We start from the raw sequence: 7,500 nt of genomic DNA, 5'->3' as shown, positions 1-7,500 counted from the left end.
TTGTGATTCCTTCGTCGGGCACTGGTAAAGGGTGGCGATGATGCGTTCTATAATAGAAATACCCGTCGTAGCGTTTCTTCCGAGTCAACCCGCTCACGAAACTCTCTCTCTCGTCGTGGAATCCCCGCGTCGGAGAGTAAAACGCCGAAGGCTTACTATGAAACTTACGTCTCTCGACGATGGGACGATCCACGCGAAGAGTTGTTACGTGCACGCGTATGGTGCGATTGCGTCGATTCGCTTTTCTGTACGGGGAGTAATAGAACGTTGAGTTGACTTATCGGGTCTTCGTTGGAATTACCGTCGCTGGCATTGTAAACTCCAGATGACCTTGTGATTCCTTCGTCGGGCACTGGTAAAGGGTGGCGATGATTCGTTCTATAATAGAAATACCCGTCGTAGCGTTTCTTCCGAGTCAACCCGCTCACGAAACTCTCTCTCGTCGTGGAATCCCCGCGTCGGAGAGTAAAACGCGAATTCATAGTATGGAAACTTACGTCTCTCGACGATGGGACGATCCACGCGAAGAGTTGTTACGTGCACGCGTATGGTGCGATTGCGTCGATTCGCTTTTCTGTACGGGGAGCAATAGAACGTTGAGTTGACTTATCGGGTCTTCGTTGGAATTACCGTCGCTGGCATTGTAAACTCCAGATGACCTTGTGATTCCTTCGTCGGGCACTGGTAAAGGGTGGCGATGATTCGTTCTATAATAGAAATACCCGTCGTAGCGTTTCTTCCGAGTCAACCCGCTCACGAAACTCTCTCTCGTCGTGGAATCCCCGCGTCGGAGAGTAAAACGCGAATTCATACTATGAAAACTTACGTCTCTCGACGATGGGACGATCCACGCGAAGAGTTGTTTACGTGCACGCGTATGGTGCGATTGCGTCGATTCGCTTTTCTGTACGGGGAGAAATAGAACGTTGAGTTGACTTATCGGGTCTTCGTTGGAATTACCGTCGCTGGCATTGTAAACTCCAGATGACCTTGTGATTCCTTCGTCGGGCACTGGTAAAGGGTGGCGATGATGCGTTCTACAATAGAAATACCCGTCGTAGCGTTTCTTCCGAGTCAACCCGCTCACGAAACTCTCTCTCGTCGTGGAATCCCCGCGTCGGAGGGTAAAACGCGATATATAATAGTATATGCCAGTGGTTCGCGCGCGTCGTCTCTGAGATACGCGGTCGACAGAGTTCCGAAAACACGTGATGTGCCACGATTTCCGTGCGTCTTACATCTTTCGACGATGGGACGATCCACGCGAAGAGAACGTTCGTGCTTGCGTGAGGTGCAACAGCGTCGATTCGCTTTTCTGTACGGGGAGAAATAGAACGTTGAGTTGACTTATCGGGTCTTCGTTGGAATTACCGTCGCTGGCATTGTAAACTCCAGATGACCTTGTGATTCCTTCGTCGGGCACTGGTAAAGGGTGGCGATGATTCGTTCTATAATAGTAATACCCGTCGTAGCGTTTCGACCGATGTCACCCGCCACGAAAGTCTCTCTCGACGTGGAAACCCCGCGCCGAAGAGTAAACGCGAAGGCTTACCATACGAAAGAAAACGGTATTATACGCCTGTGGTATGTGCGTCTCGGCTCTGTGATACGCGATCGGCAGAGTTACAAAAAAACGTTGATGGGCCACGATTTCCGTGCGTCTTACATCTTTCGACGATGGGACGATCCACGCGAAGAGTAGTTACGTGCTCGCGCGAGGTGCGATAGCGTCGATTCGCTTTTCTGTACGGGGAGAAATAGAACGATGAGTTGACTTATCGGGTCTTCGTTGGAATTACCGTCGCTGGCATTGTAAACTCCAGATGACCTTGTGATTCCTTCGTCGGGCACTGGTAAAGGGTGGCGATGATTCGTTCTATAATAGAAATACCCGTCGTAGCGATTCGGCCGAGTCACCCGCCACGAAACTCTCTCTCGTCGTGGAATCCCCATGTCGGAGAGTAAAACGCGAAGGCTAACTATATAAGAAATATATAGTATTATTTATGCCTGTGGTTCTCCGTTTGCCCTACTCTCAGATACGCGACTCGGAGAGTTACGAATAATCGTGATGGACCACGATTTCTGTACGTCTTACATCTTTCGACGATGGGACGATCCACGCGAAGAGATCATTCCTGCTTGCGTGAGGTGCGATAGCGCCGATTCGCTTTTCTGTACGGGGAGAAATAGAACGATGAGTTGACTTATCGGGTCTTCGTTGGAATTACCGTCGCTGGCATTGTAAACTCCAGATGACCTTGTGATTCCTTCGTCGGGCACTGGTAAAGGGTGGCGATGATTCGTTCTATAATAGAAATACCCGTCGTAGCGATTCGGCCGTGTCACCCGCCACGAAAATCTCTCTCGTCGTGGAATCCCCGCGTCGTAGAGTAAACGCGAAGGCTTGCTATAGAAGACTATAGTTTATACGCCTGTGGTTCACCGGTTGCCTGCTCTCCGGGGTACGCGATCGCGCAGGAGTTACGGAAGAACTTGATGGGCCACGATCTCCAAGCGGCTATATCTTTCGACGATGGGACGATTCACGCGAAGAGAACGTTCGTGCATGCGTGAGGTGCGATAGCGTTGATTCGCTTGTCTGTACGGGGAGAAATAGAACGATGAGTTGACTTATCGGGTCTTCGTTGGAATTACCGTCGCTGGCATTGTAAACTCCAGATGACCTTGTGATTCCTTCGTCGGGCACTGGTAAAGGGTGGCGATGATTCGTTCTATAATAGAAATACCCGTCGTAGCGTTTCGACCGATGTCACCCGCCACGAAATTCTCTCTCGTCGTGGAATCCCCGCGTCGGAGAGTAACCGCCGAAGGCTTGCTATAGAAGACTATAGTTTATACGCCTGTGGTTCACCGGTTGCCGGCTCTCCGGGGCACGCGATCGCGCGAAGGTTACGGAGGGACGTGAAGCGCCCGAGCAATGAAACGTCCGCAGGAGGAAACGAGCAACCGCCGAACATTGTTTCGCGACGTTTCCATAATGTATTGTCGTTTCGCTCGCATCCCGCTTCTTTCCCCTAGTTTCCTCGACGCGTAGTTTCGCAGCCTTAGTGGACGAATCATTCTCGATTCGAGGAAAGATATGCAGTGGGGCGTGCAATGAGCCCGCCAGAGACCACGATCTCCAATGCGTCTTTACATCTTTGGACGATGGGACGATCCACGCGAAGAGAACGTTCGTGCTTGCGCGAGGTGCATTAGCGTCGATTCGCTTTTCTGTACGGGGAGAAATAGAACGATGAGTTGACTTATCGGGTCTTCGTTGGAATTACCGTCGCTGGCATTGTAAACTCCAGATGACCTTGTGATTCCTTCGTCGGGCACTGGTAAAGGGTGGCGATGATTCGTTCTATAATAGAAATACCCGTCGTAGCGATTCGGCCGAGTCACCCGCCACGAAACTGTCTCTCTTTCGTCGTGGAAACCCCGCGTCGGAGAGTAAAACGCGCGAAGGCTGTGACTGTAACATATATATATATATATACACAGTATACAATGCCTGTGGTTTTTGCGCGTGTCGGCTCTTCGGTATACGCGATCGGCCAGAGTTACGGAGGGACGGTGAAGCGCACGAGAAATTGAAACGGCCGCACGATTGGAACCGAGCAACCGTCGAACATTGTTTCGCGACGTTTCCATAATGCGTTTTCGTTTCGCTCGCATACCGCTTCTTTTCCCCTAGTCTCTGAGACGCGTTTTCGAGCCGTTCTTCTACTATCGATTCTCGTAGAGAGAAGGGACCGGGTAGTCTGGAAGTGGAACCCGCATCTTGCGTGTACCGTACACGGAATTGAGAGGACCGGCCGTGAAGCTCGTTTTAAAGCCGTGCGTCTGACACCCAACTCTTGCGCGCCAATTTCGCGGCAAGAGATAATATGGGACGAATGACCGGCAAAGAGCCAGCTGTGAAGTCTGTTTTTTTAATCGAATCCGTGGACGTGTGTATGCCGTAGCGTCGCTCGTCGTGTTCGTTCATGGTCGTTCCGAGAGAAAGAACGAAAGCGGTAACGAAGGGACCGGCCGTGAAGCTCGTTTTAAAGCCGCGCGTCTGACACCCAACTCTTGCGCGCCAATTTCGCGGCAAGAGATAACATGGGACGAATGACCGGCAAAGAGCCAGCTGTGAAGTCTTTTTTCATTATTTGCTTTCAATCGATCGATCGGTACGATTCGTGCAACGTTTCGCGCGATGCGACGCGAAAACATGCGCGCAACAATAGATGCGTCTGATCGGAAGAACGCGAGGGTCGACTGCACGCGATGGATTCAGTATCGGGTAGGATACAAAATATATCCCCGTCGTTTCCACGCGTGCGAGTCTTCTGCGTCTTTCGCGGGTTTTTGAATGCACTATACGCCCGGAACGTCGAGAAATATATACATATTACTTGAACGTTTTTCGTCTCGAAAGGCTTCGGTGTCGTCTCCAAGGCGACGCCTGAATCTCCTTCGCGCGCTGGTCGGAGATTCAGGTATCAACTTTTATCTTCTCTTTGAAAGAAGAGAGATATTAGGTCGAACAAGTGAGAATAAAATTATATATGTGAAATATAAAATTTATACGATTACCCTGAACGGTGGATCACTTGGCTCGTGGGTCGATGAAGAACGCAGCTAATTGCGCGTCAACGTGTGAACTGCAGGACACATGAACATCGACATTTCGAACGCACATTGCGGTCCACGGATACAATTCCTGGACCACGCCTGGCTGAGGGTCGTTTACGTACCATACACTGCTTGCGTAGCTCTGTCAAATCCCCGCCGTCGTTCACCTCTTCGGATCGAACGTTTTTTTACCGAAGGGCGCAAAGAACGTCTCTGAGTCGGGTTAAGAGAAGGATGCTACGTACGAGCGAACGATGGGTGTCTCGTCGGCGTTTGTCGCGGACACGCGAAAATTCTGTGAATTTCACGGACAGTGTACGTTCTAGTTGTTGCAAAACGATCGGAATCGTTTGTATGGACTCGCGTGAGTGTTCGCGGCGTCGTGCGTCGTTCAATTACGACCGCCCGCGGATACCGCTCCACTGCGATATGGATCTGAGCGACAACTTTTTCGGCTGTTCGTGAGATGAACGGTTTCGTGTGTTTAGAAAAATTTTTTTTCCCGCGCTCCCGACGTCACCTGAAATGATGCGTCAGAGGTGAAAGAAATATTAAGAAGTCGAGAGAGAGAGACTACACACGTTTTATTCATATTTTGTATACCGTGCGTGAGACGGATGTGCACGACACGTCGTATGTCGGTATATTACCGACTGGCCCCAGGGAGATTGTTTTCTTCCTCTCTTACGAATGAGATGTACGTTTCGGAGGATCGTCGTTACCGAAACACACGGCAAAACGAGACTTCTCGCAGCAGAACCTTTATACACAATACACATCGACTCTTTTTACCCCGAGAGAGAGAGAAAAGGTGTATTTCTTTTTTTTATTTTTCGAATTCGACGCACGAACGCTTTGACGACTGGAGAAAAACACGGTGTGTGTTAAAATCGTGCGGGACGAGCATGCGTATTCGTAACGGGTCGAATAGTTCTTATTCCCCGTCGTCGCGTGTCCTCGCTGGACCACCACCGTGCGCTTCCGCCACGTTCAGTTGAATTTCGAAATATATATATATAAAAAGAATCACCATATACTCTCTTTCGGGAGGTGTATTTTTATCGGTTTCTGCTATAGAGAAGAGACGGAGATCGTGTTGTGAGGTGTAACGTTTCTGTATCCCCGTTTCGGAGGATCGTCGTTATCGGCGGAACACACGTCAAAACGAGACTTCTCGCAGAACCTTTATACACAATACACATCGACTCTTTTACCCCGAGAGAGAGAAAAGGTGTTTTTCTTTTTTTTTTATTTTTCGAATTCGACGCACGAACGCTTTGACGACTGGAGAAAAACACGGTGTGTGTTAAAATCGTGCGGGACGAGCATGCGTATTCGTAACGGGTCGAATAGTTCTTATTCCCCGTCGTCGCGTGTCCTCGCTGGACCACCACCGTGCGCTTCCGCCACGTTCAGTTGTATTTCGAAATATATATATATAAAAAGAATCACCATATACTCTCTTTCGGGAGGTGTATTTTTATCGGTTTCTGCTATAGAGAAGAGACGGACGATCGTGTGTGACACCACGTGGTAACGTTTCCGTATCCCCGTAAAATACGTTTATCTTTTCTCGTAGAAAAGAGAGAGGAAGAGGCAGGAGCTCCTCTTTGGCGAGGCTTTCGAACGTCGCGTCCCGTCCGCCGGAATATAATGATATAAATATATAACCGCCGCCGACTTTGTGCGAAAGCGTTGAAACGAACGCGTCGGTCGCCCCATGGTGTGTGTTTGTCGTGTCTTCTTTTCCTCTTCTGCACTTCTCTTCACTGTCGATCGCGAGACCGCGCGAGATCCGCTTCGGTCGTCCAGTCCCCGAAAATTCTTCTCGGACGGGCGTTAAAGTTAACCGGAGCGCGAGATCGTCTAGCGAGAGTCTTTTTCGCGATCGAGTAAAATGTGATAGAAGAAGGAGAAGAGTGTAAAAAGAGAATATAGACACGCGACGCAGCAGAGACCACTGGTGAGGCGCATAAGACGCGTTCGCGAACGATTTTTCGCGACGATACGGAGTCGCGCGTGTCGCGGTATATTTATCATTTATATACGTTATAATATGAATATTGTTGTGTTCGAACGCACTCTCCTCTAGACTTTGTTTTTTTTGCCTTTGAGCGATTTTATGAAATTCGATTGAATTTTCATACAATTCACGTTCACGACGACCTCAGAGTAGGCGAGATTACCCGCTGAATTTAAGCATATTACTAAGCGGAGGAAAAGAAACTAACAAGGATTTCCTTAGTAGCTGCGAGCGAACAGGAATTAGCCCAGCACTGAATCCCGCGGTTCCGCCGTAGGGAAATGTAGTGTTCAGGAGGGTCCATTTATCCCGTGACGTCGAACCGCGTCCAAGTCCATCTTGAATGGGGCCATTTACCCGTAGAGGGTGCCAGGCCCGTAGCGACCGGTACGCGTTTCGGGAGGACCTTTCCTTAGAGTCGGGTTGCTTGAGAGTGCAGCCCTAAGTGGGTGGTAAACTCCATCTAAGGCTAAATATGACCACGAGACCGATAGCGAACAAGTACCGTGAGGGAAAGTTGAAAAGAACTTTGAAGAGAGAGTTCAAGAGTACGTGAAACCGTTCAGGGGTAACCTGAGAACCCAAAAGATCGAATGGGGAGATTCATCGTCGACGAGGCTGGCTTCCGTTGGCGCGCAGATACCCCGCGTATGGACCTTCGTGGTTCCAATGCGCGAGGGTACACCGCCTTCGGCCTAAATGTTCCGGCAACGTAGTCGTGCACTTCTCCCTTAGTAGAACGTCGCGACCCGTTGCGTGTCGGTCTACGGCCCGAGTGGTTGCCTGCCGCGTCGCCTTTGGCGCACGCGACAGACCCTCGGCGGCCCGGCCGGCTGCGCGACGGTACT

At 50.1% G+C, this 7,500-nt stretch overlaps 1 non-coding gene across 1 annotated transcript; it reads left to right on the top strand.

The window, feature by feature from the left end:
• Window positions 1–4,587: 4,587 nt before the first annotated feature.
• On the top strand, window positions 4,588–4,742 carry LOC143176588 (5.8S ribosomal RNA). Its single transcript, XR_013001116.1, has one exon. It is a non-coding gene; the product is annotated as a 5.8S ribosomal RNA (ribosomal RNA).
• Window positions 4,743–7,500: the final 2,758 nt, after the last annotated feature.

The sequence above is a fragment of the Nomia melanderi genome, unplaced genomic scaffold (genome assembly GCF_051020985.1).
Source record: "Nomia melanderi isolate GNS246 unplaced genomic scaffold, iyNomMela1 scaffold0649, whole genome shotgun sequence".
Classification (NCBI taxonomy): domain Eukaryota; kingdom Metazoa; phylum Arthropoda; class Insecta; order Hymenoptera; family Halictidae; genus Nomia; species Nomia melanderi.
This window is presented reverse-complemented; position numbering and strand designations above follow the sequence as displayed.